Here is a 14,977-nt window from a genome sequence, read left to right on the forward strand (position 1 = left end):
GTGCCCTAGGCACGCTGGGCAGAGCCAGAGAGGTTCAACATGGCCTACAGAAGAGCCACTGTGGAATTCCTGTGTCGGACCCCCAATGCCCAGCAACTCGGAATGTGACTGTATTTAAAGCTAGGGTATTAGAGAAATAAGTTAAAATGAAGTTATTAACATACATAGTCCCCAGCCCAGTCTAACAACTATCCTTCTAAGGAGAGAGAGATTAGAACACAAACCCACAGACAGATGACTCCCCCCCATACCGCAAAGCCAGGGAAAGGGGCCCCCAAAAGGAAGCATCATTGGTGGTTCAACTACCAAGCATCCCAGCTTGATCCACAAAACCCAGACCTACCAAGCTTGCCCTCAGTTTCCCTGCCTACAGATCCAAGTAAAATCAAGAAATGGTATGTATGATGGTTTGGATATGAAATGTCCTCCAAACAGCTCATGGGTTGAAAGCTCGGCTGATGGATCTAATCCTTAAGAGTCAACAAGGGCTTTTGCCTAATCAATAATCATCTGGTGGGTTTATAATCTGGTGGCATCATGGGGACACAATAGAAACTATGAGGCAGATCCCTGGGAAGTGCCCTGGAAGGGTACTTTTTTCTCTTGGCTTCTCCTCCTTGTCTTTGTCAGCTTCCTGTCCACCATGAGGTGAGTAGCTCTCCTCCACCTTCCCTTCCACCATGATGTGTCTGCCTTGCCATAAGCCCAATGGAGCCAGCCAACTGTGGGCTAAAACCTCTGAAACTATCAATCAAAATAAATCACACAGACACACACACACACACAACCATGAGGTGAGCAGCTCTCCTCCACCTTCCCTTCCACCATGATGTTTCTGCCTTGCCATAAGCCCAGTGGAGCCAGCCAACTGTGGGCTAAAATCTCTGAAACTATCAATCAAAATAAATCACACAGACACACAGACACAGACACAACACATACATACATATACATACACACACACACACACACACACACACACACACACACACACACACATTTCCCTCCTTTTGACAGTCCTGGAGTTTGAATCAGAGCCTTGTGCATGATGGTGGATGCTCTATCATTTGAGCTATGCCCCCAATTCCTTTTGCTTCAGTTATACTTTTTTTCCAAGTAGGATCTTGTGTTGGTGCCCAGATGGGCCTCAACCTCTGCCTTCCTATTTACACTTGCCATTTGGCTGGGTGCATGCCATCACACCAGCCTTTTAACCAATTTGAGGTGAGGTCTCAGAAACTTTTTGCCCAGGTGGGCCTCAACCTGCAATCTTCCCAACCTCCACCACCCAAATAGCCGGGATTACAGGCATGAACCACCGCACCTGGGAGTCTTCCCTCCTATATTGTTTATCTCTGATATGTTATTATAGCAATGAAAAACTAACCAACATTTATTTTAGTGAGAGAGCATTTTACCCCAAAGAGTTCCTAGTTCTTGTATCAGGAAAAACAATTGAATGGAACACATACACGTGTGCTAATGAAGTATTCCAAGATCAAGCTGTTCCATATCCTGTGGCCTCATCTACTGCTCTCTTAAGATTTCTTATTTCCCTTCAAACATCCACGAATGGCAGAAAGAAGACCCACACTTACTGTGCAGGTTAAGAATGCTCATTTCATATCAGTGGGAGGGAACTCAAAAAGGTTATTAAAGTAACTTCTCTACCCGCAGCACCAAGAGTAAAACCCAAGGCTTCTGAGTCCAGATCGTATGTTCATCCCTCATACCACCATTTCTTCCCTACAACTGAGGGGAGCATGTTTTCTGGGGGGAAGAGGGAGAACCCATAAACACTATCTGAATACCACCCTTAAGTCAATAGTAATCATCTGTTCTCTTCTGTGTGAGCCTGTACAGACACATTATAAACCTCCAAGCTTCAAAGTCCACAAACCACACTCAAAGCAAACATAAATGGCACCATTACCCTTGTGTAGTTTAAGCTGAAAGGTAGCTTGATGAAATAACAGACTTTTAGACTCTGAAGCAAAGCAATGTGAAGCCTGTGCTTTCCCATCATCCTCAGCGCTGATGATGAGGTCATTCTGCTCTCTGAGATCATGGACCATGAGCGGCCCAGCCTTGCCCCTTCAGGAAATTCCATTTGGTGCTTCCCACAAGGGCCCCCAGGGGCAGGGGGGTTGATGGTGGAATCAGCAGTTAAGATTTCTCTTAGACTGAGCCCCACATCAGCTTTTAATTTAATTTTCCCTCGAGAGAGAGAACTAATGAGGAACTAGCACAAAACTGATCAAAAATGAAACATTATTCCCTAGGCTGGAAAACAGGGGGACAGTGCAGATACCTAGCAACTGCAAGGCTATAGTAAGAGCTGGAGGAACACTGGAGGAAGAACTGGGAGAGAGGTGGTAGAAGCAAAGCTTCGGGGACTCAGAGTAGCCAGGAGGGGAGCTGGGAGCATGAACCACCTTCACGTGTCCACGTGCCACCAGCTGCGTTGCTCTGCTCATGACCCAAAGCAGTAACGAGCTAGACTTGGTGAAACTCCGCACCCCTGCTCATGGGCATCCCCATCTGAAACGCTGGGCTTTCTCACAGCGCCAGTGAACTTGTCCGCACTCTCCCCGCACCTCGCGCTCCTACCATGCATGGCTTCTTGCTTACGGAGCCTGAATGTTTTTTTCCTAAGTGCTTTACAACATCTGAGGGAACATCAGAAGCCTGAGAAAGAAAGGAAGCATGATGGAAAGCTGAGAAGTCAGCTTTAAAGGATGGCATTTGGGGGAGGGGGGATCTGGGGAGATCCCACAGGGCAAGCGAGGGAAGGCAGAGAGAAGGCGTGGGGCTCCCACGGGGAGAAGATGAGGGGGGCTGGAGGCCCCAACTCGGGAGGCATTCGCATCCAGGCAGTGAAGCCAAATAGGTGAACAGAGAAATGATCCTTGTTTAGAACCATGCTGTCCAATAGGGCCCCTAGTGGCTGCTGAGCGCCGCCTCCCATTCAGAGGACCATGGAGCTCCTACATAGAGTCCAGGTCCTATGCCCTCCAGAAACATCCACAGGGAACGCAGTGAGGAGCTTATGGGAATCTTCCAGAGAATTCAGCATGGACCCCGAAAGAGGCAGGAGGTAAACACACCATCACAGTTACTAGAAACATAGGGCAGGGAAGTGGAGAAGCAGAGTGCGCTGCTGCTCCGGACAGAAAAGACCTGTGTTTGTTGCATGCTGCTGGGGTGGTTCATCTTGAGTGTCAACTTGATCAGCTTGAAAAGCACCTTGGTGACTGGCGCAGGCACACTTTGGGCAGGCCCAAGAGGCCGTTTCCACAGGAGATGCACTAGGTTATGTGGCAAGGGCTAGACCCACCTTGCACGTGGGTGGCACCGTGCCACAGGCTGCGGACCCAGATGAAAACAGTAAGAAAAGGGGCTGGTGTTGGGGGCATCGCCTCGCCCGCAATCCTAGCTACTCAGGAGGCTGAGCTCTCCCCCGGAGATTCAAAGCCAGCTCCAGCCAGTGAGACTGATCTCCCATTACCTACCAAAAAAGCCAGAAACAGCGCTGTGGCTCAAAGTAGTCAAGTGCTAAGCAGTCTTGAACGCTCAGGGACAGCGTGCAGGCCCTGAGTTCAAGCCCCAGAACCAACAGAAGGAAAAAAAAGGGGAAAAAGAGGAGGAAATGTCCCAGGCTCTCCTTCTCCTCCCTTCCCTGCCCCTTTTTCTTCATCTTCTCCTCCTCTCCTTCTTCCTCCTCCTCCTCCTCCTCCTCTCCTTCGTCCTCTCTTACCTCTCCTGTCTCTCCCCCTCTCTCTCCTTCCTGTTCACCATGGCCTCCCTACCATGATGGACTAAAAACCTCTTAAATCACAATCAGAATAAATCCTTTCTCCCTGAGGGTGTTACATCAAGTACGTTGTCCCGGCGGTGAGAAAGTTAGCTAACACCGTGGCACACAGATCCCCCTGGAGTCTCAACCAGACGGAGATGTAACTGCCTCCCCAACTCCCGTCCTTGCCCCCCGCTGAGCCATCTGTGAACCCCTCACACAGACACAAATGCTGGTGATGAAGGGCTGTGGAAGAAGAGATGTCCTCTGATGGGTCAAGAAAGGAGCTTGGCCCCTCCGCATCTCTGCTTTTGTGTTAAATCCTGGACAAGATTATTGGGCAGAAGTCCACATGCACCAGTGCTGGCCAGGGCAGCACTAAGCACACAAGATGGTAGTACCGGGGGACTTTTTAGCTGTGATCAGCTTCCCAACCGCCACAGAACACAGAGGCGTTGGGACACTTCGTGGTTGTGAGGAACGAAAGAGCCACAAACAAAGGATACGCCAAGCTGTCATGGAGCATTTCAGCTGCTTTTCCTCCTACTCTCCAGCCCCCAAATAAATGAATTGTGAAAACGGCAACTGACAGCTATCTGTAATGTCTCAAGGGTGACTCACAGAGAAACACCAGACCTTTCCATCATGTCATGCAGACTGCAGGGTGAGATATGATTCTGAAAGGGCTACGGGTCATTATAAACACAAAATAGAAAGCACTCAAGTGGCCAGGCACTGGGGCTCCCTCCTCTAATCCTTGCTACTCTGCAGGCTGACATCTGAGGCTCAGAAGCCAGCCTGGGCAGGAAAGTGTGTGACGATGCCCTGATCTCCAATTAACCAGCCAAAAGCCAGACATGTAGATGTGGCTTAAGTGGTAGAGCACCTGCTTGCAGCTGATAAAGCCAGGTGCAAGGCCCTAGTTCAAGCCCCAGTACTGGCACACATGTGCACACGCACACATGTACACAGGTACGTGCCCACGCGCATGCGCATGCGTGCGCGCGCACACACACACACACACACACACACACACAAAGTTTTCAAGTGCCTGCAGAAGGCAAGTCATCTGTCAACTTAGAAACACCCAAGTCTTTATCTCATAAAAAGCTGGCTTCACCCAGGCTTTTGTCATCCCTCCGTTAGCAAGGAGCTAGAGGAATTCATGCCACCCAGCACTGCAGGTGAGCAGGAAAATGTGCGTATTTCACATGGAAATTGCATAACGTTGGAACTTCCTCTATTAAACTCTCACATGAGGAACCTTACCAATAACAGGGTCCAATTTTAATACGCTTTTCATACAGGAGAGACTCGGAGAGAGTCACAAGCCCTCGGCCCACACACATCTGCTCCCTGGAGGCCCTGGCAGATTAGCCTTCTAGAACTGAGATCTTGGAAACACTGCAGAATTGCCCGAGGGGCAACTAGCTGCAAGATGCAGCTCTATCTCTCTCTCTCTCTCTCTCTCTCTCTCTCTCTCTCTCTCTCTCTCTCTCTCTCTCTCTCTCTCTCTCTGACATGGCGCCTGTTTCTTAAGGAGAAGAACAGACTACAGGGGCTGTTTGAGGCCATTAAGATAACCAGGACAGTGCACAAAAGCTGCACCAGGAAATTCTCTGACAAGAACAATGCTCACCCTTCATTTCTAGAATATGAGAAATAGTGTTTCCCTCCGGGCTGGCTCCCCACAGGGCCCTGAGGAGTTCAGGGAACAGCTATCCAACAGGCTCAGGCAGCAGGTTTCAGTCCTGGTCTGAAATGGCTGTGGGGCTTAAAGTCCCTTCACCCCGTTTGTGATGGGGCAGTCATGGTGTGGGGCAGCCATGGTGTGCACCTTCCATGGTGCTGGGGTTTGGAGGAGGGTCCCCAAAACCCACGTGCAGAGGGAGGGATTCACCAGGGTGCACAGATCACAGGTAAGGGTGGACATCTGCTAGAACACCCATGATGCCAACCGGCGAGGATTTCTATATTGAAAGAGGGGTCCAAAAGCCCTGCCACTGTTTGTGAAATGAAGCACGTGTCTCCAACGCACTGTGCGCTTACGATGCGCATCTGGCAGGGTGGCAACCCAGTTAACATGGTGTTCTCGCCCGCTGTGCTTGCTGCCCACTGGTGCATTGATGGAAAAAGAAACACAAAAATCTCTGAGACTCCTGGCTCCCCCGTGCCACTCATCTCTCCTTCTCTCCACCTGTCTACTGATGTTCACGAAGCCCACTGGGCACCAACAGACCTCAAGAGCTTCCCAACTTCCCAACACAGTCCACACCGCTGCTAAGGAGCCAGATCTAAGGGACACATCTCCCACTGCTTCCCACACACTGGAGAGGGAGTTACTAACCAATGGCGAGCAGAGCCAGCTGACAAGCCAGAATGCAAGAGGAAAACATGAAGTAAGGTGAGACAAACACATGTCAAGCCATCTCCCAGCGCCTAAATGGACAAGGAGATAAGAGTAACATACCAGGAGTTTGTTATAATGTGATGAACAGCAGCAAAGGATGAACGTTTAGGATGCGGAAAATAAAGACCACTATTTTTATTTCCAATATCAAGATTCTTTTAAAAAAAATCTTCAAGTATTGATTGCTTAAAAAAAAAAAACTTAAACGCAATGGTCAGAGTTACAGCCAAGAAAAAAAATGAAGTAGAATATATTCCTTGAGAAATGGAATCCTAAAAATAAGCCAGAGTTGCTGGACACTGGTGGCTCACTCCTGAAATCCTAGCTACTCAGGAGGCTGAGATCTGAGGGTCATGCTTCAAAGCCAGCCCAGGCAGGAAAGTCTGTGGGACTCATTTCCAATAAACCACCAAAATCATCCAGAAATAGAGCTTTGGCTCAAATGGTAGAGCACCAGCCTGGAGCCAAAAAAGCTAGGAGACAGTACCAAGGCCCTGAGTTCAAGCCTCAGGACTAGCACAGAAAAAAAAAAAAAAAAAAAAAAAAAAAGCCAAGTAAAAACCACTTTGGAAATAAAATGACACTTTGGAAAAATGCCTGGTACTACGTGGAAAATTTTTTAATGTCCTTTATCAAAATCACTGCTGATAAGCCAGTACGTCATTTAGACTTGAAAAAAAATATGGTAGGGGTTGGGGAGGAGAATGCTACACATTACTGATAAAAGAGCATTATCAAACGTTCTCCTTGGCACTATTCTCTCTTAAGTTAAATGTTATGTAAACATTCCTGATTTTCGTGGCTACTTTGAGTCAATCTGGATGACAGGCATTAATAATTAAGTCAGTGCAAAAGTTCTCCCCGTACCCATTGTACAAGCTATAAATGTCCAACTTGCTGTGCCCATTTTGAAATAAATTACTTATATTAGATACAAATAATACCAAAAATCATTACATTCCCTGAATAAGTCCACGTATATCAGAATGCACACTTTTTATTATCCTTTTAAAATCATGCCCTTTAACTTCCGACGTGAAACCCCACAGTAGTTTGTTTCGGTATTGTTCATCTTATCGTTACAAATGCAGCCAGATAATCAATAAATGGCTTGCAACTCAGATAAGCTACAATTTATGACATGGATTTTTCTGGGACCTCGGATCCAGTGCATGACAGGAAAACCTAGAACAATCCAGGAAGAATAGATTTCAATTCCATGCTTTAAAATAACTACAGATCAGCCAGATGTCTGTGGCTCACGCCTGTCATCCCAGCGACTCAGGAGGCTGAGATCTGAGGACCACAGTTTGAAGCCAGCTGGGGTAGGAAAGTGCATTAAGACTCTTAGCTCCAATTAACCACCAAAAAGCCAGAAGTGGAGCTGTGGTAGAGTACCAGCCTTGAGCACAAAAGCTCAGAAACAGTGCACAGACCCTGAGTTCAAGTCCCAGAAACAACAACATCGACAAGGATGATGAGAGGGGGAGAGGGAGGAGAGAGGCAAGGCAGGTGAGACTGAATCAACTCATGGAAGGTTCCTTTTCATCTCTCCAGGAAGAGAGCCATCCCACCATGAAAAGATGGAATTGTAGACTAAGACAAAGACTCTATTTGCATCTGTGAACACACTGGAAGGGACAGGGGGACCACCAACACACGCTTACCTATCATGGTGAACATGACAAGAGCATTGATGTAACCTGGCCATTTCCTCTGCTCTTGAGTCATGCTGAAATCTCATGACCCATCAAGCCAGTATTTGTGCTAAAGCATCCGTTGGTCTGGTGATGAGTGCATCTGGGACAAGACAGTGGAATGCTCCGTGCCTGCTGTCTACAGGTAGCCAGCCTCCAAGTGCCAACATTACCTCCCAGCATGCCATCAATTACTACACCCGCAGTGGCCCACAATGCACTGGTGAGGTTGGACCCCAGGCAAGAGCTTGTCTCTATAGGTCTCTTAGTCTCTATGGTCTCCCTGTACAAACTTGCTTTTGACAGGGAGGAAAGGAGTCTAGGGGTATAGCCTAGGATAGAGTTTGGCTGCTTATTGTGTGCTAAAGTCACCACCTGAGGGGCAGGGAAGGTGGGTCAGTGGTAGAGCGCTTGTCTTGCATGCATGAGGCCCTGGGTTCAATTCCTCAGCACCACATAAGCAAAAAGAAAAGAGCAGGAAGTGGCACTGTGGCTCAAGTGGTAGCGTGCTAGCCTTGAGCTGAAGAGCTGAGGGACAGCATCCAGGCACAAAGTTCAGGCCCCATGACGGGACCAAAATATAAAAAAATAAAAAAGAAATAAAATAAAATAAAGTCACCACCTGGTTCACACACACACACACACACCCAAATATGCTTTGTCTCAAAAATGCCTTCTAGGCAAATGGCCCTAGAAAGAAAGCCGCCAACTGGCAAGACCAGAAAGCAAAGAGGTGTAAAAATAGGTCAAGTTCTTCACTAACAATGCCAGAGCTTTGGCTAAATGAAGGCATGAGATGCTGACTTCCTTTGGTGGGCTAGTTGGACTCATAAATAGTAGGCATGACCAATTATACCCCAAGTGCCAAGCGGCAGCCTGCAACGGATAGCCGGTGTCCTAGGCAAGGGCAAATGATCTGAAATTAACATGAATGCTAGCAGTTAAAAAGAAAGGATAAAAAGAAAGCCCAGCTAGAAAGAATTACAGAACAGGAAGGAATGAACGCAGCACAGAATGTGAGCGGGGCACAGTGCAGTCAGGAAGAGGCCCCCTTCTCCAGAGCAAATCATCGAAGGCATGCGAAGGCATGGGGACCCGGCGTACTACTAACTCACTCCCGATGGAGAATGGGTTCTAAAATGTATGCAGAAAGAGAGAAAAGCGAGGACGGCAAAGCAGTTTTAAAAGGAGAGGACTGAGGTAGAAAGCAACTCTTCCCTAGAGTTTAAGACCAGGTAGCTGAGGAATCAAGACCCGATGTGCCAGTGGCAGACAGAGGTGCACTGAGGTCAATGTAACAGAACCAGAAAATAGCCTTGTGCAGACCGGACAAGCAACAAGCAACAGTTCACGAAGGTCGAGGGCAATTTGATGAAAGAAGGGCAGTCTTCCCAACAAATGCATATGAAGCAACTGCCTATCAACAGGCAAGAAATACATTGTTTCACCTGTTCCACACCTGATGTAAAAATCATCTCAGAACAGATCATAGGCTTAAATGTCAAACACAAAACTATAAAACCTTCAGAGGAAACATCCAGGGCCACCAGCTTGACGAAGCTTACCACACCGGAGACCAAACATACAACCAACAAGAGAAAAATGACAGCACACTGTACTCTCACCAAAATTTAAAACATGAGTTTTGCAAAAGATCCTATTAGGAAAGAAAGGAAGATGAGCTACCAAGGGGGAAAATATATTTGTGATCCACATACCTGATAAAGACCTAGCATTAGGGATGGGTGAAAAACTCTCAAAAATCAACAGGGAGGGGAGAAGAAAAAGAAAAAAGGGAGAAAAGAAGGAAAGAAGAGAAGAAGGGAGGGAAGGAAATAAGAAAGGATATGAAAAAAGAAAGGAAGGAAGGGAGGGAAGGAAGGAAGGAAGAAGGGAGGGCATCAGGTACAGAGAGACAATACTTCGATGATACTAACTATAATGATGCATGAATTTGGGCATCATATTTTTGGGGGTTCTTTTGTTGGTTGTGGGGCAGAACTCTGGGCCTGGGTACTGTCCCTCAGCTCTTCAGCTCAAGACAAGCACTCTACCACCTGAGCCATAGCACCACTTCCAGCTTTTTTCTGTTTATGTGGTGCTGAGGAATCGAACCCAGAGCCTCATGCAAGCAAGGCAAGCACTCTACCACTGAGCTACCTTCCCAGCCCCTGGGCATAGTATTTCTATAGTTATAAATACAAGACCTTTTGATCAGCCAGCATTTGATCATCCTCATTCATTTTCCCTCGGATAACATGGAAAAATAGGGATAATTATAGAGACAGGAGATGCCGAACTGACGCAGACACCACTGTCCGTGTTGGAATCTGACAGCGGGACTCTCGGCTGTTGAGAAGTCTCCTCAGTGAGTGACAATCTGGAAATGATCGCCAACAAATGAAGAAGGAGGCAGGCTCAGGGGTAAACCCACAGCACCCCAGAACACGTGCACGGGAGGACGCAGGGACTGCATCTCCACGGGTGACATGGCACTCCAGAGGCCATGTCCTCAGTCACACACAGGAAGCAGCAGTGTCCATGGCCTGACACGGCCACGAAACCGTGCTCCACACCCCACAGGAAGTGAGTACCCACAGAGCGGATTGTGAGCCTCCTGCCTCGGGAACACCTGGAGGCAATGAATTAGCCCCCGAATAAAAAGCCTTCACCCCAAAAATTTACAGCAGTTTTTCTATTCCATCCCGTGGGCAGGAAAAAATAAAGCTGTTATGGCCTCAGTATTTCAAGTCAGACAGAAAAGGATCTTATCAAAATATCAAAACCACTTCAGCAAGAACCTTTCCCTGCCCATTAAAAAAAAAAAAAAAAGGACTGAATGACTGAATTTAGCCCTAAAAATAGATTCTATTTCCCCACAATCTCGGGGGGCCCTGCGTCACTAAACTGCAGAGTTCCTGACTCCTGATGGCATGACCAGGCAGCCAGCAAGGAAGGCGTGATCCACCTTCTTCCTTACGTGAAGATTAATTTTTCAGAGTCTGTTTTGGTCGCATTTTCACTCATTATTGATGCTCAAGTGCAATGCCGCTGACGCGTGGACGCTGCGGCACCATGCAGCTAGTCACCACGGGATCTCCGGGGGGCATGATCTCTGGGTGCCCATCAGCCTGGCAACAGAGCCCCGGGCCCTCCTGCCCACCCCGCCCTACAGTGTGGCAGCATGAAGCTGGTGTGACGAGAAAAATCACAGATACCATCACCCACTCACAAGCAAAGCCCTGTTCCAGCTCTCTCCTGAATAATAGTTTTATTTGTTGTGACCTTTGCCATATATCTTGCTCTGTTCACCACGTGACATCCTCATGGGATATTTAGTTCTGTAGGAAAATGTCCTGGACAGGCCGTAACCCAGAAAATCTCCTACGAGGCGTGGACGCTGACATTCATTACAATCACAATGCCAGGTGGCTTCTCTCTCACCTTCTATCTGGTGCCCCGGCCACAGCTCCCTGCCCATCTTCCTTCTAGAGCATCACAGCCACACCAAAAGATGGCGGGGTCTCAGTGGTGGGCAGGAAAAGGCTACTGAACCAATCCTTCCCCCCTCTACCATCTTCCTGTTGGTCAGTAGTCATGAGTGTTTAGAAAGACTGAGTCTAGGCCCATTCTTAGTAAGGAAATGCAGAACCTTTGATCTTCACACTTTGAGGGTCTCTGGGTGCCTAGCAAGGCGCTGGCCACTCTTGACATGCCGGGCAACAAGTACCACACCCGGTTCGTTGCCAGTCGAAGGAAGCTCTAAAAAAAGTTATAGGACATCGCCAGGAATCATGCGCCAGTAGCTCACGCCTATAATCCTAACAACTCAGAAGGCTGAGCTCAGAGGGTCATAGTTCAAAGGAAACCCAGGCAGAGAAATCCACAAGACCCTTACCTCCAATTAACCAACAAAAAGCTAGAAGTGGAGATGTGGCTCTTGCAGTAGAGCGCCAGTTGTGAGCACTTTCTTGCCAAACGAGAAGCCCCAAGTTCATGGAGGAAATAAAAGTCACAGGATGTAGAACTCTGACATTTGTGTACACATATCTATGTAAAAATCGTGTGTGCAACAGAAGGTAGGATGTGCTCCATCCGACAGGGGTGGACAGCAACATTCAAGATTGCTGTGTTTGATCCATGGGTACATGTGGTTTGGCTACTTTTGCACAAATCCTCTAAAAAGTATTCCCTGTAAGGAAGTTCAGTGGGTGCTAGTTGAGTGCACTGAGGACTCTGAGACCACGTGCTTTACCTTTAGGTGCAGACACCCGTGGAGGGAGAGCTTTTACTTCTAAATTGCTGACATTAAGTACAAAATGCTCCGGAATCTGCACCCTCAAATGCTAGATGCCTTCACTGTTTCTATTTAGTTTTCACAACAATGCACCATAAGCCATAAATCGTAAATGCAATCTAGTGCCAATTACACACAAATGGTGAGGAGCTGTCTCTGAAAACATAATTGCTTAATTTCCTAAAAAATCCCCGACATTTGGTTAGCCAGCTAAACCATTTACCACAGAAGGAAAGCTAGGTCTAGTTGCCATTCACAAGATTATTTTGCTACCTATGAATTTCAGCATTTTTCCCCCAACCTGAGCCATCTGAAAATCAAACTGGTATATTTCTAAGATAACTGTACCCCAAAATGTACTTATAGCCACCTATATGAGCCCTACATTCTTTTAGAGTCAGTAACTGCATTGTGTGTGTGCGTGTATGCGCGCACTTGAGCCAGACCTCTTCCACTTCTAGCTTTTCTTTAACCTTTTGGCAGTTGCCCTTCATGCCTACAGTAGCTTCGAAGCAGAATCCTCCGATCTCAGGTTCCAGAGAAGCAAGGATTACAGGAGGAAGCCACCAATGCCCAGCAGTAGCTGTGTTGTTTTGTTTTTCTAATCCCTTGCACAAGGGACTTTTTCCACTCATCCTAAACGAAGGAAACCTAGCTGGCATATTTAACCAGCGACAACTCCCTGCAGCCTGCAAACAAAACACACCCAGCTTAGAACCCACAACGCTTCACAGGGCTCCGATTTTAATAGCTTACCAAAAGGTACCCAGCAGAAAACGAAAACATGCAAAGCTACACTAGGGTCAAATGAAAATGCATATGTTCTCAAATTAGGTAAGTGGAGAAGCAACTGGTTACCTGCAGGAGGGATTGTATGTGCCTGGAAATGGTGGCATGAGGCGGGGGGCGGGGCCTAGCCTGTCTCCTCCCAATGCCTTAATCCTTCAGCCTCCCCTACAACCCGAGATTCTGGGCTCTCTCCTGAGAAGGAGAGACGATCACTAATAACGCTTGCTATGGTTTGGGTCTTCAGTCTGCCCCCAAGGACCCGAATGTTGCCATCTGGTCCCCAGGGTAGGGCTGCTGGGAGGTGGGTGGAGCCCGTGGGGTTTCATGGCCGTGGGAGCTGGGCTCCTGAAGGGAGTCCAGGAACCATTCCCATTGTGAGGCTGCTGTCTGGAAAGTCCAAACCTCTAAGCCAAAACGAACCTTCTCCCTTTATAAACGCATCGCCTCAGAAATGTGTTACAGGAACGGAAAGTTGACGCACGCACACCATGTCCTCCCCTCCTTTCCACTTCCCGGCCTCTCCCCCCACTCTCCTCCCCCCTCCCCCCTTCCTCCTCCCCCTCCCCCTCCTGCACCTGCACCTGCACCTGCATCTGCCCATCCTTTTCTTTCCCTTCCATCCCCACATTCCCCCCAGAACACCAGCCGGGCGGCCTCTGTGGGCCCGCCCTCTGCCACCCCTCCTCCCTGAACCTCCAGTCAGGGCCACAGCCACACAGCACCTCCTTCCTGGACCAATTCAACAACAGAACGTATGGGCACAGGGTCTAGAGGTTGAGCATGGACGGAGGGCGCCGTGCTGAGGGAGGGGGGACATCCAGGGCTGGCTCCAGACCTCCCCCCACCCCATCCTGGCTTTGCTTAGCTTGTAGCTGTTCACATATGTCCCGCCACCATCCCCCACCCCCACCGTGCAACTGTGCCCCAAGGCCCAGCCCATGGCCACGCTGGAGGAGACCCCACCGGCACCAGCCCCCCCCTCCAGTACCTCCCTCCCCTCCCGGAAGACTTCCTGAATAATATGGCTGCCATCTGAGGTGCTGGGGTCAGGGTGCCAGCACCTTGCCAGAGGGAGGCAGCTCTGTTCCAGGACAAATGGGAACCCCTGAGCTCAGGGTCCCCACTCCCACCCACTACTGCCTCCCCATTATCCCACGCCAAGCCCACACCCACTGCCTCCTAACAGTCTACTCCCTCTCCCTCTCCCTCTCTCCCCAACCCCATTTATCTTATAAATCGCTGCCACATTAATTTTCATCACAGACAGGTCTGACCCATTTCCCTGCTGTGAGGGGAAAGAAAAGAAGGGGGAGGGAACCCGGTGGCAAGGATGGGCATCTAGTGACCAGCCACAATGAGGACCCCAGCAGCTCCCCCCCATGCCCAGGGGGAGGGCACAGCAGCCCAGAGCCCATGGTCCTCCGGACAGAGAGCAAGGAAGGAGGCCGGGAGCACCCTGGGGAGAGGAGCCAAAAAAGAGTGTGTGCCCCCCCTCCCCCGCCTTGGCTCCCCATCTTCTCCACACCCACCACCACCCACACTCATCTGCGCCTCATGGCAACATTTAGAAAGGTGAATCTGTGACCTCAACATTCGTGGCCAAGATCTTCCTTCCTTAGACAAACAGTGCAGCAGGTTCGAAGGCCCGCACAAGCACGTGCACCCTAGGGAACGCCAGGACCAAGCTTGTCCAGAGCAGACTGGCCCGAAACCCACCCTGCATCCTGCTAGACTCAATCAGAGCTGTCTGTGATGAGGAGGCGAAGGTTCCAGAAGCAACTACACCTCAGCAAGAGGTGGAAAGCAGCTCAAATGCACATCGAAGGCAGACGACAGGATCCCCTAAAGAATGAGTTGGGCAGGCAGGCTAACCTCAGCTCAACTTTTCCTGACAGGGGGAAAAGGGGACGGGAAGTAGAGGAGGAAGGAGGGGGTTCGAGTCATGGTTCAGTTGGTAGAGAGCTCACCCATGATTGAAAGCATCTGAT

At 49.0% G+C, this 14,977-nt stretch overlaps 1 protein-coding gene across 1 annotated transcript in view; it reads right to left on the reverse strand.

Annotated features, from left to right (window-relative positions):
• The window catches only part of Ryr2 (ryanodine receptor 2), a 427,229-nt gene that overhangs the window by 404,561 nt on the left and 7,691 nt on the right, over positions 1–14,977 (reverse strand). The window lies entirely within an intron of this gene.

This window comes from Dipodomys merriami, unplaced genomic scaffold (genome assembly GCF_024711535.1).
Source record: "Dipodomys merriami isolate MVZ:Mamm:240054 unplaced genomic scaffold, mDipMer1.0.p SCAF_4, whole genome shotgun sequence".
Taxonomy (NCBI): Eukaryota; Metazoa; Chordata; class Mammalia; order Rodentia; family Heteromyidae; genus Dipodomys; species Dipodomys merriami.